Source organism: Neolamprologus multifasciatus, chromosome 17 (genome assembly GCF_963576455.1).
Source record: "Neolamprologus multifasciatus chromosome 17, fNeoMul1.2, whole genome shotgun sequence".
In the NCBI taxonomy this organism is placed as follows: Eukaryota; Metazoa; Chordata; class Actinopteri; order Cichliformes; family Cichlidae; genus Neolamprologus; species Neolamprologus multifasciatus.
In genome coordinates, this window is record NC_140455.1 from 21,312,881 (window position 1) to 21,338,829 (window position 25,949).

The following is a 25,949-nucleotide window of genomic DNA, read 5'->3' on the forward strand; positions in this document are numbered from 1 at the left end:
CAGTTTCCAGAGTCCTACATCGCCAACTCTCATGCAAAAGAAACAAACAAAACAAACAAACCAGCCTCATTAAATTCTTTAATGAGATGTTACAACTTCTCTGAGAGCCACAGTCATAATTTAGACAAACACGGCCAAAGAAAGCAAAAGCAAACGAACACAACACTGGCAATGAAGGTTTGTGGAACAAGGTTCGCTGCTGGCAACCCCCCACAGCAGTCTCAGTTGAGTCACACATGAAGCAACAGGACAGCGAGTCAGTCATATCTGAAAACATGAACACTAAATCAGCCTCAGGCAGTCTCACACTCCTCCTCCAGGAAAGTTATATTGAGCTCCTGTTGGGTGTGTAAGCACACATGTTTATGACTTTCTGAAGGTACTGTAGGCGTCAGTCTAATTTATATGCCCACCACTAGCACCATGTGACCAGGTACATTCCCATCACCACAACTGTGGTTAGCTTTGTGTTGTACTGTTGATGAGATGGATTAAAGTGAAAATGAAGCATGTTAAATAAAGATCCAGCAGCCTTTTCAGTAATGCTGTGCTGAATAAACAGTGAGATTTTTAAGCAGTGACACAAGCCAGAGTGTAGCTTCGCTGGATTCAACTTTAGTGCTGCAAGTGTGCTAGAGACCACCATAAATAAAGGAATATAAACAGAGTTGGTGGGGAACAGGGAAAGCATGCTACAACCTGATCATGTTGGACACAGTGTTGGGACGATACTATTGTTTTAGTTGTTTTTATTTTCTTATGGTATTATTCCTTCTCTTTTATATATTTTATTCCATCATTGTTGTGCATTTTACTTATTTTAGTTGCATATTCGTTTGTAAAGCACTTTGTGCAGCATGAGTTGTTAGAAATGTGCTGTATAAATAAACTTGACCTTGACTTTGATTAAAATGGCACAAAAGTCAAATGTGACACTAACTAGCAAATATTAAGCTAATCAAACATGTGAGTTGTGGTGAAATGAGATTAGAGACAAAAACGAGGCAAGTCTTCCATGGAGCTACTTCAGATAATAAACAATAACAAGGTCAAGGGCGGACTCCACCAAATGACACTAACAGCTAAGCTCATATGAGAAAAAGGAGTAGTTGAATAGTTGCCAGTGAAAGGGTAAAAGTATACAGTCTTGTAAACAATGGTTAAAAACAGGCTAATAAGCTAGCAAAACATTAAAAATAAAACCCCCACTGAAATCCTTAGTGCTTAAGGCTCAACTATATCCATAATGGCTGTGCATATATTATATATTTATTTTATTTATTTATTTAAATACCAGCACACGGCGACTCCTCTGGTTACACAAAGACTTCCAATAGTATAGAAATCGATAGGAAAACGGCATTCTCCTTCCCTTCACTGTGACCCTACTAAACATTTTACGATGATGTCCAATGGCTCACTGGCAGACATGTCAATCACAAGTCGTTCAAGCTCACCTCTCCCTGGTCACATCCAACACTCAGCTTGAGCCTTCAACTGTAAAACATCCTAGGCCAATAGGTGCCATCGCAGAGGCTACGCCCATCTTTAACGCTTCAAAAGGTTTGATTTGATTTCCAACGAATAGCAGAGTTTTGGCCAATTTTGGTACCACTACAACTTTGCTGAAAATTGGTTCAAACCTAACAATCCAAACCTGCAAACAGTTTAGAAAAGACACAAGAAAGTTTAATAAATCACAGCGATTTGCTGCCCTGACACTGACATGATCATTCAAAAGTCTGGCCATGTTATACGAGATTCCAACAACAGTGCATATATGAAGGAAAATAAGGAAAAGCATATCACTATAATTCCAGTTTAAACCAGTTACACAACCTAGGTCAGGAGCTTGTTGCAATCATATCATTTACGCATATTCATAGTCATTAAGCTGATTCATAGTTTGTTTTATAAAAACAGTCTTAAATTACATAAAGTAGTGCTAACAATTGTTGTGACAATACAATGGAAACAATGAGCTGGGTCTGGATGGGCATTATAGTGAAACAAAGCAAACAATACCTGTGAGATATGCAACTCCAAGTGGATGTTATGAGGAAGAGTGTAATGTTGCTCTATAGTTAGACCAGCCCTACACCAATTACACTATGATGGAAAATCCTTTTTAAGAGTCTGAATAACTCTCCACCTCCATACAAGCATACACCAACGTTAAATCAGCTAGAAAACAGGTTCGGTTATAATCAGCAAAAACCCAAATGTTGAAACCACACACACACACCAAGATAATGATCACCAGACCATTTATTTAAAAAAAAAAAAAAGAAAAGAAAGGGAACCCACAGACCGTGGAGGTTTTCAGTGTGACAGATCCAAGATTACTCTATTTCAAATGACACACAGGATGAAGGGTTACTTCACACACAAGTCTGTGAGTCTTTATACTGTCATCAGGGCTAGACCTAACGTTATGCATGTTATGGAGCGATGAGTGGGGCATATGGAAATTTACTGACTGACACACCAATAACACGTCTTTTTTAATGAACTGATTACTTATGTGAGGTAGCTCGTCTGCCAAGGATCAGTGATGAAGTAGTAGGGAAAAGATTTCTTACGGCGTTAATTTACTTCAATACTTTAACGGCAGCAAGAGGAGAACTTGTTTTTCTATTGTACCAAGGGCAGCAGATGCAGATGCCGCAGGTCTGTTGTTTTGGAAAAAGAAATGAAAATAAGGACAGTTGTGCATCTTGCATTTCACTCTGATGATAAGAAGCAAATTACAGAGAATCAGGACACACTATGCAAACAATGTTACAGTGCAGCATAATAAATAGAAACCCAGACTTTTACATGAAATTCAAAATTCAATATACTTTATATTATGAAGTAAACACCCTACAATAATACAGAGAAAACCCTTTCAGACGACCCTCTATGACCAAGCTCTATGACTCACCCCTAACCTGTTGCAGCCATCTGCTGCAACAGGTTAGGGGTGAGTTTCAGTTGTACAACACAACATGTTCGTATTAGGAAGTACAGCTAGTTGTAAACCACTATAAGCTTCAGCTGTCTCCATATCTAAAATGTCTCTGAGGCAGCCATGATTCATAATCATTTTTATGTTGCACAAAATGTTTCTGATGGCCTTATGGGTTCAATCGCCAGTTTCTTATCACACACTGAATAAAAACAACAAGTTCACCTTATAAATTATGGTCATTATTGGGGAGAGTTGGTCAGGTAGGTTCGCTGGCTAATGACTTGTCAGTCATGCCAAAGTCAAGCATGATGTTGGTCTGAAAGTGACATCTTTGTGTAATTACTCTCCGTTGTGCAGGGGACCATTTCCATGCTGTGCAGAGCTTGGCTCAAAGAGAAATTCAATAAAATCCAATACAAGAAAAGATTTCTTGCCTTTAGCAACTTCAAAGCTTTATACACAACACTTGATCTGAAATCACAACCAACTAAAATGCTGCTTTTATTTCTGTTATATAAGAAACAACACTGCTCACTCATCCTGACCTTATTCATTACCCGCCTTTCCAAAAGCAGTTTCTTCTTACCAAAACTGTAACTGTTAATTTACCACAACATGTGCAAAAAAACCCAAAAAAAACAAAACAAAATCCTTTGTCGACAAGAGAACCTTCAAAACCTGCAAGAGAAGGCCATCTTCATCACATCAGCACACATTCTCTGAAGACCTGATACAATTTAAGTGTTCTGTGGTTTGCTGATAATGGTGCCCCAGAGATCACAGCCGGCGTAACTACTCCCAGATGAGCTTGTGTGACTGAGGGGTGCTATCTGAGACGGTGGTAACAGCAGGGACCGGCCGACGCATGCTTCATTACTGGTCATATAAACACAGAGCAGACAGGGCACGAAAGCCCACTGCTCACTTTCTCACAAACAAGTATAAATAACGACATATTGTCCTGTTGCTTTTGCATCGTGTTACATTGATTGTACACTTTGAGATCAGGTTTAAGTTCTGGGGGAACCGCTCGCATACCAATCCCCTGAGTTAAGAAATGCTTTTGGGGGAAAAAAAAAAATACACCTTTACATGGTAAAATCCACGTTCCATCTGGTACCCTGTAATGTGATGCTACAGGTGGCCAGTCTCTTCGCAGAGAGGTATGATAAATTAGTGGTGGTGGTGATAGTTTGTGATCCTCTTGACCACCTGTTCGGTGAGTTTGGATGATAGCCATGCAGCAGAGTGTCTGTTTCAGGCAGCTGGTTGTGTGATTCATCATTAGCCATGAGCAGGCTCACAAGTAAAGAGCAGGGTGAAAGAGTTATTGTGCAGCTGCAGCAGCTAATGATTATTTTTGCAATAAAAAAAAAAAATCATATCTTCAAATTCAGAGGACTCAGAGGACTCAGTTACTGATGCACTAAGAAGAGAATAGAGGAAAGTCCTCATTTGAGAGGATGCATTAATGCTTGATAAATGGTAACCTCAGTAACACCGGTTTTGTTAAGGGACACTTTATGCCACCTACAACATCTGAGGGACAACAATGGGAGAAGTTTTTTTTATTGCACAGTGCAAATGGCAATAAATAATGTGCTTTATTGCACTGTCCAATATGCTAAATATATATAAAGTCATGAAGACCTTTTTCTGATCCTTTTCCTCTTCAACTTTGTCTCCAGCATGCACGCAATCCTGACAAACACCTCATATTCTCCATGACGCAGGTGGTTCGATTCAAAGGCAAATTTATCTTATTATACAACACTGCTGTGCAGAGGACCTGTGTGTGCATGTGTCTGTGTATATAAGTGTGTGCTTCCAGGAATAAAAGCACTCTGGTTCTGTTTGAAGAGATAGCGAGGGCCACGCGGCTGAGAACAATATCACTTATGTTTCATTTGGAAAAGCAGAACATAGGAGAGGGCAAAGGCAAGAGTCTCATAAAAAGCTTTATATAACCTGGAGGCAATCAACAGAGATTGATCTCAAAGAACAATGAGCTGCAACACTACAACTAGTGATATCTTAAAGGGCAGTTTTTAGAGTTGAAGCAGTCGATGTGTTCAATTTTGAAACTACTCTAAAATAATTACAAGGCCCTCTTGCAGTAAAGTATGCAGAAGGGCCTTGTCATTTTATTTCTGTCAGTGTTTAAAAGCATCTGAAGCTAAGAATTCACCCTGAGAGGCCATTTAAACTCAAAATGGAAGTCAGACAAATGCAAAGTATGGTGAAGACAGGTTTGATAACATAGCTAGCAGGTCTCAAAGGGTTCACCATGTAAACGAAGGACGTGGATTCCAGGTCTAATAAAGCCTCCATAAAGTATGGGAAACCTGCCCTCACTTTATAATCTCTGCAAACACTTTCCACACAAATGCGCTCAATCTCTTGCGTCAAGTCATATTGAATAGAACACCAAGGTGAATTTTTATGCTCTTTACGTCTAGTTTCAGCAAGCCCCGACTCAGCTTGAAGCTTCACAAACTAATCTTCACAACAGTAAAGATTAACCTGCTGTGGTCCTGAGGGAAATCATAAAAGTCCTAATGATAAACCCTCTGGGGAACATGAAGCCTGTACATGTTAATTCATGGCACTCAATGCAATAGCTGGTGGGACGTTTAAATCAAAACTGTATAAATTAAACCAATAATGCCCTGAAAGGCAAAGTCTGTAGATCCTGAAAGTCAGAAGAATCAATCCTCTGGGGAACATGACTGCCTGTACAAAACTGCATTGCAATCCATGTAATAGCTGTTAAAATACTGCACTCAAAACCATGAATATTTCTATTATTATAGCCTTGAAAGACAAGGTCAGGGGATCATGAATGTGAGAATGATCAATCCTCTGGGGAACACAAGTGTTAATTTCTGTACAAAATATTATTCCAGTCAATCTAATAAGTTATTGAGGTACTTCCTACCCTGCAACTATATCATATAAAGGATTCACTGTGAACTTTACGACAATCAGCTACAGTGATTAATCTTAATATCTGTCAAAGTATCACAAAAAATATTCTGATCTCATGAAGCAACCTTGAAAAGTTAAACATCAAGGTGATGACATTCTTCTTGGGCATGTTGAGCCTTCATTTACCAAAAGATTTAGTTCACTGAGATAGAAACACAATTTGCAGTTTAGAAACAACTTTCAGCACCTGGTTATTCAAGTTGTATGAAAGCTTTGAGGCCTTCAATGTCAGCATTTACAAAACTGAAAGGAGACCTTCTGTTAACACCACCTCAGTGTTTACGGTTGGCATGGCAAAGTTGTGAGTCTAAACACACTAAAGGTTAACTGAGAGGACTTTAAACACAACTGCAATTCACACACAATCACATGATGCTTGATCTGCCAGATGACCAACCTGAGGTCTCTCACTGTGGCAGCTGAGGAAGTTATAATCACAGACTGACGAAAGACACGCCTGAAGTCCTTGCTTATCTTTTTTTTTTTAATAAAAGGATGGACAGGGCACTGGTTTGCATTATTACTGTATTTCCCCAGCCCTGAATATTGATTAGTGATCAGAAATAATCAATAATTTTTGCAGCTTGCACAGAAATAATAAATGATAACAAATAATGGCAGCCTCATTGCTATCCAGAGTTATTCCTGCCTGTTTGTGGGGTAAACATAATCATTATTGGTCTCCATAGTTAAGATTGTGTTAACTTGAGCATAATTTGGTGTTTTCACAACCACGGATGAAGGACTTTCTGAGAAAGCCTAATGACATGCAGGACATTGAGGTCTGCTGGTAGGTGGGGGTGGAAACGGCCACCAATAGATCGTTAGCAATGACTAAAGTTTCAAAATAAGAACAAGGGGATTGCTCACTAGTAATATGGTTGTCCTGTTCTTTTGAAGAGACGAAAAATAAAAACTACAAAATGCAAAATGACTTGAAAAACAATTGGTCAGCCTTTAATATGTATAGCCAGGCAGCACGCCAAAGTAAAGTCTGTGTGGGAAACACTAACCATGAGTTTAATCTGCATCTATGGATGTGGCCCAATAGTCTTTGGCACGGTTCAAAGACAGCCAAGGACAAACCAGCTCTAATTCAGACTAAAACCTTTAGGACTTAATGGTCATGATACTGGGCAAGAAGCTTAAACTGGGTACTCGTACTACAAAACCAAGAACTAGTACAAGCAACTGTCTGGACTGTGACAACTGTTTCAAAACCAAATGTGACAGCAGCAGAAAAAAAGGAAGAAGGATTTGCTGATGGTAGAATGACTTCTGCTAGAAAAAACAATTTGACATTACAATTATTTATGATGCAGCATGCCACCAACTCTTGTGAGAGGTGGACAAGACGGCAATGCCAATGAAAAGAATTTAAAACAATCCTGGAGCAGCGTCAAGAGCGAAAGACTGACACAAACAGAACAAGTCAAAGACTAAATCTGCAATATGGCTACAGTTACTGAACTCCAACAAAACTTGGGTGGCCTTGTTATAGAAAGAACAGGATATAGAGTTGAGAACAGACCACAGTGACATACAACAATGATGGAGGAAGGGGGAAATGGTTGGAGGGGTGAGGAGGTGAGAACATGTTGGACAGACAGAGGAAGGAAATCTAGAGAGGGGGAATGAGAGAAAAGATGGATTGGATTCACACAGACAGGAAAGACAACACAGGATTAAAACAAAGGTGGCGTTTTAAAAATAAATCAGCGCTGGCCATCCACAGCAGAAATCACTGACTCTGTATACACGTTTTTATAAAAACCCACTGGTTACACAGTGAAAAGACTTTAAACTGAAATTAGTGCAAACAATTCAGACTTTTTACGCTGAAAGAGAAGTACGGCTATGATATAATCACTTCCTCTCTTCTGGTCTCTCCAGCTGACTCTAACCACAAACGTCAAGTCTTTCTGGATGACATGTCATTGGTCATCAACTCAGGTTTCAAAGTAAACAAACAATTTCCAAAGAATTACTTTCTTCCCCAAAGTCAAATCAACTGACTGTGAAAATCCAAACAAGGAAACACAGGACACTACATTTCTGACATGCTCATGTTTAATTATAAGTATCTTAAAAGCTGGAGTAGGCAAAGGTTTTTGGCACAACTGGAAAGAAATAGTCATTTTATAGCGGCCAGGAGGCCAGGAGATTGGCCGAAGTTTCCACTTCAGTTCACTTTAGCTTTCTTCTCTCTTTTTTAATTTAAGTGAAAGTTCTCCTTGGGTTGATGACAACTGAATGTTACCTGCACTATTCTCAAACTGGTGCAATTCGGCACAATCTCACATCACATGGATCTTATACTACAAAGGAGGCTGGCTATAGACCGTTTAATTTTGATTAAACTTGAGTCTGTTGGACATTTGCTTTGTCATTTTTCATTCTATGAAAATTCAGGCAAACAATGCGTGTGTAACAGTAGTTTATAATAACCTTTCTGTATATAACTATATTTAAGAAGTCTGAAAGAGGAACTATACTCCTGCACATGAGATCTGGGATCTTTGGCCAATCAGAAGAGTTAAGACCACATCTGTTGAATCCAAACAAGTAAGATATAATGGGCTGATTGGTGAAATTCCATCTGGAGAAGCTGGGTTCAAATCCCACATGAGACCATGTGAAACCAAATGACAGCAACTGTAGCATGTATGCATGTACATCTGCCCATCCTCATCTGATGGGAAGATTTTAGAAGAGATAACAAATGATATTTAAAGTTAACTAAGACAAAACTTATCTTATTATTCTTTGTTTAATGTATAAGGAATTCATAAGCTGAAATCTTAAAGGAGACTATTCTTTAAGGCCAGGAGTCCAAAAAATGTGGGTGATGTGGATCTGAGGCAGCCACCTCCTTCAGCTCTTCCATGGGACACCGAAGGGTTTTCAATACAGCTGCGAGATAAAATCTCTCCACCTTGCCCTGGGTGTGCCCCGGGGTCTCCTTCCTGTCAGACATGCCTAGAATATCTCGCCTCAGAGGCCTAAAACCAATATAAATGTCTCATTCAGATGTGAGAGCAACATCTCTACTTTGAACCCCATTATCCCTGAACAGATATTCTAATTTTCCATCTATGTAATTATTTGACCAGTCATAACTGCATTTTAGTTTTATTTGGCCCGGTGAAGTAAAAAAATGCTAGGAACCCCTGCTATTAGACATAACAAAAACACAATAAATGTTCTCTAATAGAGGAAAGGAAGTTCAGTTTGCAGGTAAAAGAATGTAAGAAGTCTACAAAATAAAGTGGGAATAATTTGCAATCTGGGCTGTGGTGCTTTAAAGGAGTTCACTGCAAGTAAGAGAGAGAAAGAACAGGAAAGATAAAATCCTTATCTGTATACCTCTACAACAGTCAGTCTGTCTATCAGGTACCCTTGAAGACAAAAACCGTGACATTCAACCCCCCCCCCCCCACACACACACACACACACACACACACACACACACACATATATGAGATAAGGTGGTTAAAATCTAAGCTCAATAGCAGAAAATGGCCTTACTTTAATGTTTACTCGGATTCCTGAAGAAATTCCCATAAAAATCACATCTGATTAGAAGGTAAAGATAAAAATCTGGCAGCACGAATACTGGTCTAACCAGACATATGAAGCAATTGTTACTATACTTGCAATTCTAAAGAAGATAGAGGGGAAAAAACAAAACACCTGGAAAGGGCTACAGGGTGCGGTCCGGGAAAATATACTGGACCGTAAATCTATCAGCAGGGGAAGTGAATGATCAACAGTAGGGGGAGGATCCACAAACAAATACTATTCTCTCACACCGTGCTATACAAAGTTACGTCAGGCTCATCTGATGGACGAACACGCTGACACAGGCTGGATGTAGCTCATACTGCTGAGCACTGTTGTCTTTACCTCCTTTAACAGTATCATATTTATCAACACGAGCTGAGCAATAGCAACTTCCTGCTTCTGACTGGCACATTCAAAGATTCAAGTTCCTCTCTTGAGTCTGAGTCTAACACTGCAGTTGTCATGTTAGACTCTTTTTCTCCAATCGATCTTTCTGAGTTAACTTCAATAATTACTTCCTCCAAACCATCAACGTGTCTTTTAGACCCCATTCCTACAAAACTGCTCAAAGAAGTCCTGCCATTGATTAATTCTTCGATCTTATATATGATCAACCTATCTCTAATAATCGGCTATGTACCACAGGCCTTCAAGGTGGCTGCAGTTAAACCTTTACTCAAAAAGCCATCTCTAGACCCAGCAGTCTTAGCTAATTATAGGCCAATCTCCAACCTTCCTTTCATATCAAAAATCCTTGAAAGAGTAGTTGTCAAACAGCTAACAGATCATCTGCAGAGGAATGGTTTATTTGAAGAGTTTCAGTCAGGTTTCAGAGCTCATCACAGCACAGAAACAGCTTTAGTGAAGGTTACAAATGATCTTCTTATGGCCTCTGACAGTGGACTCATCTCTGTGCTTGTCCTTCTTGACCTTAGTGCAGCATTCGATACTGTTGACCATAATATCCTATTAGAGCGATTAGAACATGCTGTAGGTATTACAGGTATTGCACTGCAGTGGTTTGTATCATATCTATCTAATAGACTCCAATTTGTGCATGTAAATGGAGAGTCCTCTTCACACACTGAGGTTAATTATGGAGTTCCACAGGGTTCAGTGCTAGGACCAATTCTGTTTACATTATACATGCTTCCCCTAGGCAGCATCATTAGAAGACATAGCATACATTTTCACTGCTATGCAGATGACACCCAACTCTATCTGTCCATGAAGCCAGATAACACACACCAATTAGTTAAACTGCAGGAATGTCTTAAAGACATAAAGACTTGGATGGCCACTAACTTTCTGCTTCTTAACTCAGATAAAACTGAGGTCATTGTACTCGGCGCTGAAAAGCTTAGAAATATGGTATCTAACCAGATTCTTACTCTGGATGGCATTACCTTGGCCTCCAGTAACACTGTGAGGAACCTTGGAGTCATTTTTGACCAGGATATGTCCTTCAACGCACATATTAAACAAATATGTAAGACTGCGTTCTTCCATTTGCGCAACATCTCTAAAATTAGAAATATCCTGTCTCAGAGTGACGCTGAAAAACTAGTTCATGCATTTATTACTTCCAGGCTGGACTACTGCAATTCATTATTATCAGGATGTCCAAAAAACTCACTGAAAAGCCTTCAGTTAATCCAAAATGCTGCAGCAAGAGTACTGACAGGGACTAGAAAGAGAGAGCATATTTCTCCTGTTTTGGCTTCCCTTCATTGGCTTCCTGTTAAATCCAGAATTGAATTCAAAATCCTGCTCCTCACATACAAGGTCTTAAATAATCAGGCCCCATCTTATCTTAATGACCTTGTAGTACCATATTACCCTATTAGAGCACTTCGCTCCCGCTCTGCAGGCCTACTTGTTGTTCCTAGAGTATTTAAAAGTAGAATGGGAGGGAGAGCCTTCAGTTTTCAGGCCCCTCTTCTGTGGAACCAGCTTCCAGACAGACACTATCTCTACTTTTAAGATTAGGCTTAAAACTTTCCTTTTTGCTAAAGCATATAGTTAGGGCTGGACCAGGTGACCCTGAATCCTCCCTTAGTTATGCTGCAATAGATGTAGGCTGCCGGGGGATTCCCATGATGCATTGAGTTTTTCCTTTCCAGTCACCTTTCTCACTCACTATGTGTTAATAGATCTCTCTGTATTGAATCATACCTGTTATTAATCTCTGTCTCTCTTCCACAGCATGTCTTTTATCCTGTCTTCCTTCTCTCACCCCAACCGGTCGCAGCAGATGGCCGCCCCTCCCTGAGCCTGGTTCTGCCGGAGGTTTCTTCCTGTTAAAAGGGAGTTTTTCCTTCCCACTGTCGCCAAAGTGCTTGCTCATAGGGGGTCATGTGATTGTTGGGCTTTTCTCTGTATCTATGAAGCGCCTTGAGGCGACATTTGTTGTGATTTGGCGCTATATAAATAAAATTGAATTGAATTGAATTGAAATGTAGTACTCGTGATTTATGGGCTGGGAATTCAGGCATTAAGAGTGGTGATGAGTAAGTAATGAGGTTAATTCTCTAAGGTATGCCTCATATCTTTTTTAAGGGTTTTTTTAAGTCCCCCATTACACAAGAAAACTGAGCTTCAAATAATTTTCTGTAAGCCAGGCTTGTGCTGATTGGCTGCCTCTCTTAAACAGAAGGTTTAAATAGCAGGTGGGCAGTGCTGGGTTCCAATGATTATTAGAACAAAATAAGGTCTTGATTTGCTATTTTGGTTTCTTTTACAGCAGTACATGTTTAACCATCCTCCTTCACTGTTCATTAACTGAACTAACAGGGAGCCAGCAGTAATTAGGATCTAGATAAACCATCACAAAGTTTGATTGGGGCAATCTGTGGAGAGATAATTAATGTTTGTATGTTGTTGTGTTTGTTTTCTATTTAAATAAACATTTAATAATCAAGGAAATCCTCAGTTATAATACATGTTTAAAAATGTTATTAAATTAATCACAGTTATCATGCTAAATAATCAGGGCAATATTGAATGAGACAACTGTAATTAAGATTTTTGCCATAACTGAGCAGCCTCAGAAGTGGGCGGGGCTTCTGTGCTCATGACCATACAAGGATATGCAGTTTCAGTGACATCATATAGATCCAAGAGTATAAAAAGTTGTCTGATCCTGCTTGTTTATGATTAGTTATTCATTATTTGAAACTCTGGCCATGTTTAACCTATTATACCAGTATACATAAACCACAGAAAACAAGGTAAAGCATAATAGGCCCCTGCTAAACGAAAGTATTTAAAAACTACAGATAATGAGTCTAAAAATGTAATAAAAAGGTTTGAACTTGGATTCTAGAGATTTCTTTTGCTCACATTGGGTAAGCTGTTGTGTGTTCATATCATGTAGAGGATGGAAAATTCATTTGATAAAATAAAAGTTTAAAAAAAAATGGGGCAGGAAGACCAAAGGAAATCTGAATCAACTGCAACAAAATGAATCAGTGGAAAAACAAGGAAGGAAGTACCTGCTTCCTTCTTTGTGTTTTTAAGATTTCAGATGGATGCAGAAGATTTTCAGAAAACAATTTGGACCCCGGCCTTTTCCAGTTCGGGAATAACTGATCTAGTCAAATATCATATCTCTGAATTATCCCCCCAATTCTTAAAAATGTGGAACTTTTCCATGTGGGAGCACTTACTGATACCTGACCCCACAGGATATTAACTTATTCATGGTCAGCTGAAACAGGTAAGTGAAGACCCAACTGCTGACATCCATCCATGCATTACTCAAGCACAACGCTACCACTGTCAGAGCAAAGTGTATTAGATCATCTGTACCATCAAGACAAACCCAAAGATGTTCCAAATAAATATGACAGCCTAACAGAATCAAGCATAATCCAGTTATCTAAAAGACAAAACCATTCGCCCAACAAGAACTGGGAGGCTTTCTTCACATTTTCACCTTTTTTGCAGCTCCATAGTGTATTTATTTCTAGTCTCAAAGGGACATGAAGTTCAATAAATCAAGTGATATTCCTGCAGTGATGTAAAGGTTTTACAAAACATTTGACGGCAGCTTATAATCGGACTAATTATGGAAGAGTCAGAAACTGCCGGAAAACAGCGCACAGTGAGCCTACAGTCTGAAAGCATGATTTGAATTAAAGATGAGCTGCTTTAGCTGTCCAGTGTCAGCATCCTGGGGGCTGGGGTGGGATTAGCCTTGTGTGTTTTTTGAATGAGACACACAGAACCACTGGTCAGCACGACATTTTCCCGACAGAAACGCCATTCACACACTGAAAAGGTGGATGTGTGCAGGCGTGGGTGTAGAGATAAAGCTTCCTCCGGCCTGACTGCTACATCTCATTTCCCTGTTTGGCCGTCCAGAATCGGTCCATCACTCTTTATTTGTCCTCCTCCTCTCTGTTTAAACTCAAGCTTATTAAACTTCACTTTGTCGTAACCCAAATGAAAAATGCCACTCTTGATTGATAACTATAAATGGGGAGGCTATGTAGTGCTGCTACTGTTTGTACTGTTACTGTAAGTATCACACTTGGTGGTGGAGCTGAAGATAGAACTGCATTCACAAACTGGACTTCCTCATTTTCTAATTCATACAAACACACATGGATGTGCCATTCATTTCAGCTGCTATACAGCAGATTTCAAAATGAAAAGGCATAGAAAACATAGCAAAAGCAGAATTGTTTCTATTGCTGCTACCAGCAAAAGAAGTACTTTTTACACATAAATAACATTTTCAACATAACAAACCAGATTTAGGCTCAATTGGAGCTATACTTGTGCATCATTTTGGCCAAGATGCCAACTTTATGGGCCACTTTATGTCTTTAAGCCTTTCATTATTTCATATATTTTTTCTCCAGAAAGTAACAACATCTTAGATGGTGATTTGAGCTGGCTCTACGAATAAAACCTAGGAGCTAACAGCAGCCTCCAGGACAGAAGTAAGGCACGATGAGTCACGGGTGCAACACTTACAAGGTCATGCAGGTCTGGGCCAAGTATCACAGTAGTGTCCTGAGGCATTTGAGGGAGAACATTTGGAGTAAAGGACCTGAGATGCGGTGTAATGAAATTTGGCACTCCGCTGTAGCAGCTTTTGTCATCAGAGGTGACTGTGCAAAATACACCAACTACACATGAACCCTCCTAGCAGACTTAAGAGAGGTCTAACAGGAATGACCTGCCGCTTGTGTCTGAGGCTGAGGAAGATCCCTGCCTTAGGCATCCTCCCCAAAATAAATGCATTTGTAGAACAGTACTTGCAGGGAGTGGCCACAACTTAGAAGAGGGTGGCAGCCACGTTTAATTTGACGACATATTTACCAGCATAGTTTAATTTTTTTCATTATGTGAGTGTCTTTAGGTCTACCTCAGACACACAGGCTTCCCCTGGGTATACTGACATAACCCCAGTTTCATACACTACCGTCTTTACTGCAGTGAGCACATTCCCCAGCTGTAACCATCGCCAGTATTTAAAGTAATCAATTACTACCTCCACACAGCTCAGCGGTGAACACAAATACACATCTTCTCTCAATAACCATCTATTCTCCGATACACAACCAGCAATTTTATACAGCAGTGGCAAACATTTTCCCCAGGGGACACGTCCCCGCTGTAGTTGTAATTACTGTTGGCATGTGGGAAACCGCCACACAGCAGCCAGCGCCCCCTTTTCAGGTCCAGTTTAAGACACCACAGGTCCCAAACTCTCTCGCAACGCTCTGTGGGCCACATTGTGCATCCTCTCCTCACTCCACACACACTTCCATGAGGAATGAGGGCTTGTGTTAAAGGCCTGTTATGGAAACGTGAAGGGTCATGCATTGCTGCAGAATGTGCAAGCTCCTCATCTCTCACACACACACACTAAGTGGGCAGACAAGAAGAATAGCTCTATTATGTTACAGTATGCTGAGTGTGGAACAAACCAGCTGTGTCTGCAGGACTGTCTGTGATAGTCAAAGATCTGAAAAGCGACCTTGTTTATTAAGTTCCAGACATGATAAAGCTGAATGTTTATGGTCGTACTTCAATCCTGAGCTCAGTCCAGCCCTAATTTATACAATCTGCAGGGAAAAGACTTGACTTGGGGGTGTGGTGGTCTCATCTGACACCATCTAATCACCAGTATGCTGATTACAGTCCCATACTTATGTATTTTAAGAGTTGTTTTGCTGAAATAATCTCCCATATGCAGTGATTAAAATGGATACAATCCTTGAAATTATACATCTCTCTTCATTTTAATGACCTCCTGTAATATAATAACCAATAAAGAACACCTGTTATGAAATCTAATGTAGGTTAAACCTGCTGCTAAAACTGTCAAAAAGGGATTAAGCCACAAATGGGAGATTGTTATGCAAATATTCCGAAAACTTGCTTGTACACTGACAAAACCCCATTAACAATTCTGATGATTTTATGTTTTCAACTTCATAGCTCGAGCTAAAGGGACGCTACAGGGACAGCTCAACATGGTAAAATATAAAGTGGAAAACTTACTCCCGCTAACAAATTCAGCACAAAGAACAATCCACAAGATTGCAGGATTTGAAAGTGTCTCTGCTCCTTTACCTTTTGGGCGAAGCTAAAGGGACACAACAGGTGAATAAAATATAAAAGTGGTGGATAAACTTTGAAGGGCTACTTAGTTTTACTTTGGCTATATGCCGGATTTAAGTAAAGCTACGTAAGACGTGAAAAATCTGTTTGTTTACTTTCTTCTTAATATGAGCATCTCTTAGAAATAAGGGAAATGTAGGTTTGAGAGATTTTTTTTAATGCAGTACGGAACGACGCCCATATCTGAATGAGACAGCTGGACTTTAAAGCTTCTCTACCACAGAACAACTTCTTTATAAGGAAAAGCAGCTTACAGGGAGTTTGTGTAGACAGAGTGTGTGTGTTCTTAATCTTTACCTTTTTCTCTGTGATTTTTCCGGAGGGTTTTTTGAAGAAAGAGGTCCTGGCCGTGAAAAAGTACTCTTCGGAGTCCTCCTCCAAGCTACTGTAGCCACTGCTCATCGTGCTATTCCACGTCATTTGCGGGAAAAACTTCTCCACTGAGAACCGGCCACATCAAAAAACCACCCAAAAGAAAACAAATATCAGCTCTAAACAAACTCCAGCCTCAGTAAATGGCCAGACCTCCCTCTGTCTCTGTCCGCAGGCTTCGCTGTTCGACCAGCAAGGGATGATTTCCTCTTTCAAATCCGCTCAACTCTCTCCCGTTCTTCCCTTCCTCGCTTTACTCCACCGGCATAGTCAAAACAACTCAATCAAACCTCTCCATTTTTAAACAGAAAATGAAGCTAGCAGCTGCTACGAAGCAGAAATATCAGCAACTATAACTAATGGACCAATTTCGAAAGTGCTAATGAAGAAATCCCACAAGTTCCACAAGCTGTCCGTCCCGTCTGTTAAACGCATGAGTCGGTGTGACAGCAAGGCGAGGCTACAGTAAGACCACGCCCATTAGGTGCGATAACTCCAGCCAGCCAATCCACTGCCTGACAGTTAATAAAACCTCGCCCAATACAACAGGTTGGCCAATCAGCGCTCCAATGCCCAGTTTGAGTGGCGCGGATCAAATGATTTGGCAAAATAATATATATATATAATTATCTCCCTCTCTTGTATTTCAAAACAAGCATATTTGTTCTACACTTGATAATTTTTTTTATTTTATTTTCCTTTTTTGACAGTTGATAGTTAATCTGTGAAAGGATGCGGCATATTACTAAAAATACTTTAACACAGAGAGCAGATTCCAATTTGCATTTTTTTTAGCCTCTTCACTACCTGCTGATATTCAAAATACCCAAAGGCAAAGATAGAGAGCCTTTTTACCGTCTCTCATTTGTTCCTGAAAATGTCACCTAGGAAAACTGTCATTGTGAAACCACAGACTATGCAAAAAAGTCTTAAAACCCCTTTACAGAGAAGAATAAAGTTACCCACATTCCTAAAGAACACAAAAAAGGTCAGAGGTCAGTCAGTTATGGAGCACTGATCTGCAGCTGGAGCTTTTACATTTTCCTTTCCTCGTTAATCTACTTAAACACTAAAAATAAATAAGAAAAACCCTGTGTCTTACCTCAATCAACAGGTAGAAAATTAACAATAGCTTTCTAAGCATGCTTTTCATGTACCAGCTAGTATCTAAATACAGAAGAAAAAAAAGGCCAGTCGTCATTGGGTGGAACCAGTCTTTACAGCCTTTTAACCCTCTCAGGCTCAAATTAAGTTTTTGTTGCTAATGCACAAAAGAATATCTGCAGTGGTACTTCTGAGTAAAAAAACCCTCATAAAATATGTATGTGGGGTAATCAGGTTGTTAGTTTTTACTTGTTGCAAATCTGCAACGCCTGCCTTGAGAGGGTTAACTGATTATCCACAGAGATGATCTTTCCTGTGATGAATGTTCTAGAAACTCAGGGGGTAGGTATCCTAGTTAAAAGGACATTTATCCCTTCTGCTCTTTTTCTAATTCACTTGAAATAAGGCTGCAGGCAAGAAGATGCTGCCTGACAGCTTTTAAGCCCAGTTCAACATCAGTTAAGTTTTCCATTGCAATTACTCTCACTTCAAATTCCTTGAAACACAACTATGATGGCAGAATCCTAAAGATATCAAAGTTAAAACTAAGTTGCTCTAATATTATCTCTACTAATAACTGTAATATGTAAATTGTATAAATCTGTTGAGGCAAGATGTGATTTGGGATCAGGAAAAAGTTTGCCCCGGACAATGAGAGGCTCAGAATAAAATCAGCCAAACCCAAATGAGAAGGCTCTGTGGGTGTGTCTTGGTATAACCATAACACTTGGTCTTTGGCGGAGAGATGGAGCCAGATATTTAACCTTTCACAAAAAGAGTGGATTGAAACGTCACTGAAAAATAAAAAGTAGCAAATTAGTTCCTGTGTTCAATCAGTGCTGAAGGTTCGCTTCTGGAGCCAGAACCTAACAAAGGTCCAATTACAGCGCACCAAAGACTTTTCTACTTTATATTGTTATAAGCTACTCCATGGTCTCGGGATTTTAGAAGGATTTGTGGTTGTACCATACCTATAGCGTAGGTTTATTCCACAGGCAGTTATCAACAGTTATCAATATTTGGGGGCTTCCTTTTTTATGAATTCAGATAAATGGTCCAGTGTTCAGCACCTCCACACTGTATGAAGGTCCTGGGTTCAAATCCAGCCTGGCCTTTCTGTGTGGAGGCTGTATGTTCCTTTTGTGACTGCATGGGTTCTCTCCTGGCATTTGTCCCACAGTCCAAAGATTCATTTGTAATTCTAAGTATAAAGTGAGTGTGAATGGTTGTCTGTCTGTCTTTTGCCCGGTAATAAACTGGCAGCCTGTACAGGATAGGCTCCACCCTCCCTTTTGCGACCCTGAATTGGATAAGCAGAAGACAAAGGATGGATGGATCTACTGAACGGTCATCACATGATTACTAGTGTTTTGCTTGCTTGCTTGACCACAAGTAAATTATAAACCAGCAGGCTCCCTACACCATAAAACTCTTTCCTCTTTCCTACAACTTCTCCATGTTCACATGTAGGAACATGTTTATTCTACCACTATAACCTGCAAGCAATATTAATGTATAGCTATTTATAACATCCTTTTTGGCTGTGTGTTTTTAATTAAATATGAGTTTCACCAGAAATGAAGCTACAGCCTGAATGCTGCCATCATTCAGTGTCATAAAACATGTCAGAGAGTAAAATCGTTTTATACATTATGTTCCGCTCAAAGGAAACCCGACCGACAGCTGAGTTTATGTGCTTGTTAAATGGATGGAGTTTCACTCATGTTTTGAGCGGGTGGTGTTAAAGCTGCTTTCATCACCCTACAACTGGAAACTATTATGGAGCAGCGGGGCAACTAATGGTCTAAGTACCTTCTGTTTTGGGGAGTACCTCCTGGGTACTTTAACTCTGCTGCATGCAGAGTTAAAGATTGTTAACTTCACGCTGTACATTTGTAGCCCACCCAGCTGCAATAAAGGTGCAAAACATCAGCAAAGCAGGTTAAGCATCAGATTGAAATCTACAGTACATCTGCACTAAATCAAGCCTAACCCGCTCACACATGGGAAAAACCAGTGGACAGCTGGGAGATTTTTTAGACATACAGGCTCTAATTTAAAACCAGCGGAGTTAGAGAAGAGACCAAAAATAAATATGGCACATCTGGGGCAGCCAAACCAAAAATACCTTTCAAATTCTGTAGAGATCATCCAAAACACACACACATACACACAGATAAGCAGATTTGCCACCATGCTGCCTTCAGTGTATTGGTGCAGAAGGAGTGTAAATAAAGAAAAACATACTTTGGATCAACTTGCGTTCTAATCCTTTATGAATCAAATCAAACGGCCTTGTGTTTTAGCCTAGTCGAGCTGGTCTAGAGGTTCAGGGATTTAAAGCCATCAAGGATTTTTGTTACATGTCATTGCTTATCGCACTTCTTTCCTCATATGATAATTTAGTGTTTTACTATCATACAGCAGGTGTGCAATTGCCATATTGAGTCATATATGTTAATAAATGCATAATAACATTTAGAGAAAGACAAATACACTGTATTTAGTCTGCTCCTGATCTGGTTTCTCATATATGCTACCCAGCAAAAACAAACTAAAAAGACTGAGGCATTGAGATTTAGTAAAACCTGTGAGGTCTAAAACACCATCAGTGATAAGTCCTTTAATCCTTAACCCTATCAGAACGTGGTTTGTTCTGGCAAGTAGATAAGAAAAAAACTTTAAAAAAAAATTATCAAGTATCAAAGTCCTTTTTTCTTTCTTCAGAATGCACAAAGAGGTTTGTAAAGCACCAATGTACTCCTCTTTGCAACTAATTACACCTAGCAACGGCCAGCAACCACTTGCCAACCAGCCAGAGAATACATTTTTCCCTAGCAACTGGAATTTATTAGGTCAAATTCCTGTGTGACAGCAGTCAAAAGCCAAAAAGACAATTAAATAAATAGTACAATGGGGTAAATTATATTATTTACACAGAAAAATCAGTTTTAAAAAATGTATAAATAAAGATTAACAAAGTAAAAAAAATACAATAAAAAAAACTTTGCAAAAAGTTGACTATAATACAAATAGAATAAAACAACGTCTACAGGTCTTTGGTGCTCGGTGTGGTGTCAAATTTCAGGTGGTCAAACCAGAGAGTTGAACTGAAAGCCACACCCAGGACAAACACTCACAGAGCTCTGTTTATGTGCATGTGTGCATGTGGTGAATGGTATTAATCTGCTGTCCAGTCACTTTGGCCTGGAGCCAGTCTGGTTACACATTACTGACATTCCAGGAGTAGGGGCAGCTTCTACCTAACATACAGTCACTGTACTGTAACTGTGTGGAGCGATTAGGAGATTAAAGCTTTCCCACAGCACCAAAACGGGCACGGCACTCAATCTGAATAAAAACGCAAGACAAAAATTTCTCCAGGACTCAAATACCTTAAAAATACTTAAATATCAGCAAATGACAGTAACATGAAACTGTCCATATATTAGATACGTTTATAATATATTTTTGGCAATTTTGTTTAGATCATGCAGTGCACATTGACAGGAAATGAGGAAGTGGCATGCGCTACAAATCCAACAGATTGGGAGTCAAACTGGGAATTCAGCTGTTATTATGCAGCATGCATAATACTGCCTCTACTACTGGGTCAAACCAATTACTAGATAAGTTAGAGGATTATGTACTCCTTTCTGGCCGTCAAGTTAAATCCATGCTAAACCCTTCATAAAGAAATGCATACTCTCAGCAATTTAATGTTTAGTTCATATAAGTGTTGAAAAATTAATGAGAGAAAGAGAAATATAATTTGTTGCGTGTGTACAGTGGCCTGTTAAACTGGTTTCTAAGTGAATGAAAGGTTGCAGTTATATAATCATGGACAAGATAAATGTGGAAGCAGAGAGGTTTTGGTGGAGGAGTACTATCAGCTGGTCTGTGAGATGGATGATCTGCAGCACTGCAGGCGTAGTTACACTACATACATTACATACAGCCTACAGAACTAGTCAGGAAGTATTTGAGATATTCACTGTCTCTGCATTAATTCAAAAGTAAGCAACAGTAATAATTACATTTATATTAAAACCAGCATTTATGAAATGCTTTGACAGACAGTTACATATTAGGGCCAAATATATAACAGAATAATGTCAAAGAAAGTTAAAAAAAAAAAGAGAACAAAATATGCATATTTCCAACATAATTAATAAATCTGTCATCCTCAGATTTAAAGCTCTCCTTCTGAATAGCAGGACCCCACCTGAAGATCTAAGGCTCTGCATGGCTTGTGGCCGGACATAGACTTCTTTAAAAGTATGAAAATCTTCAGATCAACTGGGTCATTTCACACAGGGAGCCAATGAAGAAAAGCCAGGATAGGTGAGATGTACCTACTAGAGATGTGTCTAGAGTAAATAAAAGCATGATTTACTTTCTCCAGGTTGGTTCTTCATAGCATCCATTTCATTTTAGATCTTATTTGGAAGAATCTGGGATGGACAGCTCTTCTTTATATGTTGCTCAAAGTCTAAATCTACTCTGAAGTTTTTTTCATGCATGTGCTTTGATGAATTAACTTCAATATTCTTTCCATGCGACCAAATTCCACATGTTACATTCATTTAACACTGCTACCTTTTTCTGTTTTCATGTATTCACATGACTTTGAGTCTGAATGTAAAGCATGTAAAGCTTTTTAAAAATGTACAGATAAATACTAACTTAATAATAACTGTTCAAGGAAGTGCTGCTTATGTTGCAGAATCACATATTTCCTTTAAATCCGGTTTAAAACACAATTTAAAGTCTTGATTTTATGTTTTTAGGTGCAGTTTTCTCTTCTAGATGTTTTTACTTTTCTTTAATGTCTTCCCGTTTTGTTTTTTGAACTAGAGCAGAAACATCTACAGCAAAAGGTTAATTACCCATTTTATCAAGCTGTTACTGTAGTTGATAGCATGTAACTGGAGCAGAGGCTTGGCTTTTGTATTTGCATGTTTCATACAGAAAACTGCTTTTTTTTTTTTTTAACTCCATGACTCCAAAGATAAGATGAGAAAGTCTGTTGTGCAGCTGAATGTCAAGTTAAACATTAATTCAGTTCCAAAGTAGGAGCAGGCTTTTGCAGACCCCTGCTTCACCCAGTACCCACATCCCACATGTGTCCTGGGTGCTGAGATAGAAAGCAGCACCAGAAGATCAAAGGTGAACTGAAGGCTTTTCATCTAAATAGCAAAGGTTTGCTTGTACATTTGAGTAGCTGTCACTTGATCCCTTGACAGTTAAAATCACAATGCCAGATGACGGTGGTATAAACTCGGTGGTTTTGGCAAGCAGCTTATACCACAAACAGCACATTTACGTTGAAATGATAGCGCCTTCTAGTGGTTTCATGGCATCTACAACTGAGTACAATCCAAGCCTTAGGGAGGAGGTTGGAGAGGATGGACGGGTCAACAAAATGCTACGTTTTTTTTTAATGGTATATTATATCATATTACATAATATTATATATATTCTTATGTTAAATTCTTTAGGATTTTTAGCCTCATAGATCAGAAAAACTCACAGTAAATTGCCTTGGGGTTTGCCTTGAACAATGGCCTCTGCGTTAGCCTTGAGGCACATGGGTTCGCTGCTGAAAACAAAACAAAAACTGTTCAACAACTTTAACTGCATTGATTCCATTGCCAGTAAGCAGCACTACAAAATACTGTGGAAGTGTAGGTTAACGGCTGTTGACAGGAATTTGGAAGCAGATCAGCACAACTTCCTGAACCTGCCAAAAGATAACGTGGAATTTAATTTTGTGGGAATTTTATGAGAGAAAACTGACTGTTTATCCCTAATTTACTAAGCTTAGATGAGGCTTTACCCTGTAAATGGCAATGCTGCTCCAGAAGTTACGCTCATTACTAAAATGAACTGATACGTTTTAGTATAGGCTGGTTACATATTCATGAAATTGTAAACAGATTTGTTTCATGTAAGTAACTCAGGATAGCAGAAAACTGGATATTGAATATGCATAGCCATGGGAGCCTGGGGAAAGTAAGGATTCCTTTATGTCTAACAATATAGCTCTGCGGCATGGGTACTGACTGCTAATGTTGACTTCACAGGGTGCACGACGGTTGGTACATAGGCTAGAAGTCAGGGCTCCAGCAGGTAGATGAAGGTGATAGGTCAAACTGTGAAGAGTATGTCATATTTAGAAAACCAAGGTGGAAAGAGACAAAGACAAATGAAGAGAGAGGAGTGTTAAAAGTTCCCATGACCTCATTGAGTGAAGATGTCGTCACCCTGTTATTTGCACAAACGTCCAGGTGTGTGCTTATTGATTATTTTTGGGCAGGTGGTGGGTGTGTAGCTGTTTCCTAATTTAAAGGCACTGTGAGTTTTAAAGGGGGTTTTAAAGCAGGGCGTGTCTGCTGTAAGACTAGAGAACCTCACCTGTTAGCCAAAGGAACTTCTGTAAAAGGGCAAAATCACTGTTAGATCAAAGACTAACACTTTCAATTTATATCCCCAAAATTTAAAAGGCAGGAGTGACACAAAAGCCTCATATTTTTATGTAAATTAAGTATTTACATAAATTCTTATTTTAATTTTAAATAGCCTCTTTAAGGAGAATGTGCAGGTTTTGTTTTAACGTGACAGAAATTGTGCTGAAACCCATCTGAGATGTTAATGTTTAGGGGTTATTAATCCTATAAATTATCCATCCAGTGATCTCTACAGGGTGTCCTGGTCTGGCCCCGGGCCTCCTCTCAGTTGCACATGCCTGAAATACCTCACCTAGGAGTTGCCCAGGAGCACATTGAGACTTATGAAAGGGATAAATCCAAAAGAATAAAAGTTATAAAAGGGCAGGCCGAGCATTTTAAAGATTTTGTGAATCTAATTGCAACTCTATGTGCCACGATGATGACAAAAGCCCCACATGCAGGTAGAAAAGTAGCTCAGAACTGCAGTGAGTCAAAAGTGCACTTCAATATCCTGAAGAAGGAAGGGTTTGTGTTAAAGGTTTTCCACTGTGGTCTGGGAGCACTCAAACTGGTAAAATACAGGATATAATCAAGCCAAAGCCTCAAGGTGCAAATGTCTTACATAAAAGGAAGGCAAGGAAGAAGATTCACAGCTTAAGGGTGCAGGACAGTTAACATTAATGTGGCATACCGTGAGGCCTTCCCGGTACTTTTTGCTTTGGTGTCAAAAGGTGTTAAATATCCAGCCAAACTCAGTGCTGCCTCAGGGACTGTGAAACTAATTCTAAATGTATGAGAGCTTTAGTGTAAGGCACACTTCACGAGTATTATCCATCCATAGCATATACATATGAGAAGACTGAGTATATTTTTGTGTGGATTTCAGTGTTTCCCAGCCTCTTCTGTGTGCATGTGTGTGTGTTTTCCCCTGCAGCCACAGCTCTTCATCCTGACAGACAAAACACCGAGAGTCTCGTGATCAAAGAGCGGAGGAATGCTGCTGAAGGATCACACGCTACCTCGGTGTATCACATAATCACTGACACACAGCGAGAGGAGGGATGCAGGCTTAAACTGAAACACAGCAGCCGTGTAGATTACACTGCAGCTGGATGATCCGAACCACACAGCAAGGTTAACGCAGGTCAGGCTGGGAAGGGAAGTGAAGAGAAGACACTAAAAACTGAGACACTTTTGCTTATTTGCTTCAAGTTCAGACTATGCTAGTTGTAGCTAAACAGTGTTCAATGGTACTCTACGTGGTATTGAGTACCATGGTATTCAAAAACACATCTCATTGTACTGACTCCAGCAAATATGACATGTATTTTTCAAGGAAATCTCCTCAGAGCTGACAAGCAGTGCCATCTTTCATCCAGTTAATTGCTCAGTTTTCATCAAATATCTGCAAAAATGAAATTCCCATCAGCTTCAGGCACCTTCAGTAAAATCACAAGCTTAGTCTAACTTTTCAGTTCAATTAAAGACCAATAGTTGCCACCTTCATTACAGCTGGATGGTGGGTGACTGGACCTGTTGACTATTTTTGCATTTTTTGGAGGTATTGTTAATTGAATTATCTGAGAAAGAACATGGACTGCGCATAACAACATCCATCTTTTTATACAGTCTGTGCATGTGAACTGTGCAATAGCTTAAAAACCACACAGCTGCTCTCTGATGATATGAACTCCTTACACGTAAGCACTAAGTGAGCATTAATACAGCACAAATCACAACATTTTCATGCTGCTGGCAGCTGTAATAGCATTGGTTCAATCACAGGAAACAGAGCTTTCATAAAAAAATAATATTTTTGAGCTGAATATTAAATTAAATTACTTCAAATCTAACACGATAAGGAAAAACAGAAGGTC

At 39.4% G+C, this 25,949-nt stretch overlaps 1 protein-coding gene and 1 long non-coding RNA gene across 2 annotated transcripts in view; both read right to left on the bottom strand.

The window, feature by feature from the left end:
- Positions 1 to 25,949, bottom strand: part of rassf3 (Ras association domain family member 3) — a 70,818-nt gene that overhangs the window by 16,793 nt on the left and 28,076 nt on the right. The gene's annotated exons all lie outside the window — the stretch shown is intronic.
- On the bottom strand, positions 2,282 to 16,560 carry LOC146499337 (uncharacterized). Its single transcript, XR_014870028.1, has 2 exons — positions 8,618 to 16,560; positions 2,282 to 8,430 (listed from the first exon to the last, which is right to left on the bottom strand). It is a non-coding gene; the product is annotated as an uncharacterized LOC146499337 (long non-coding RNA).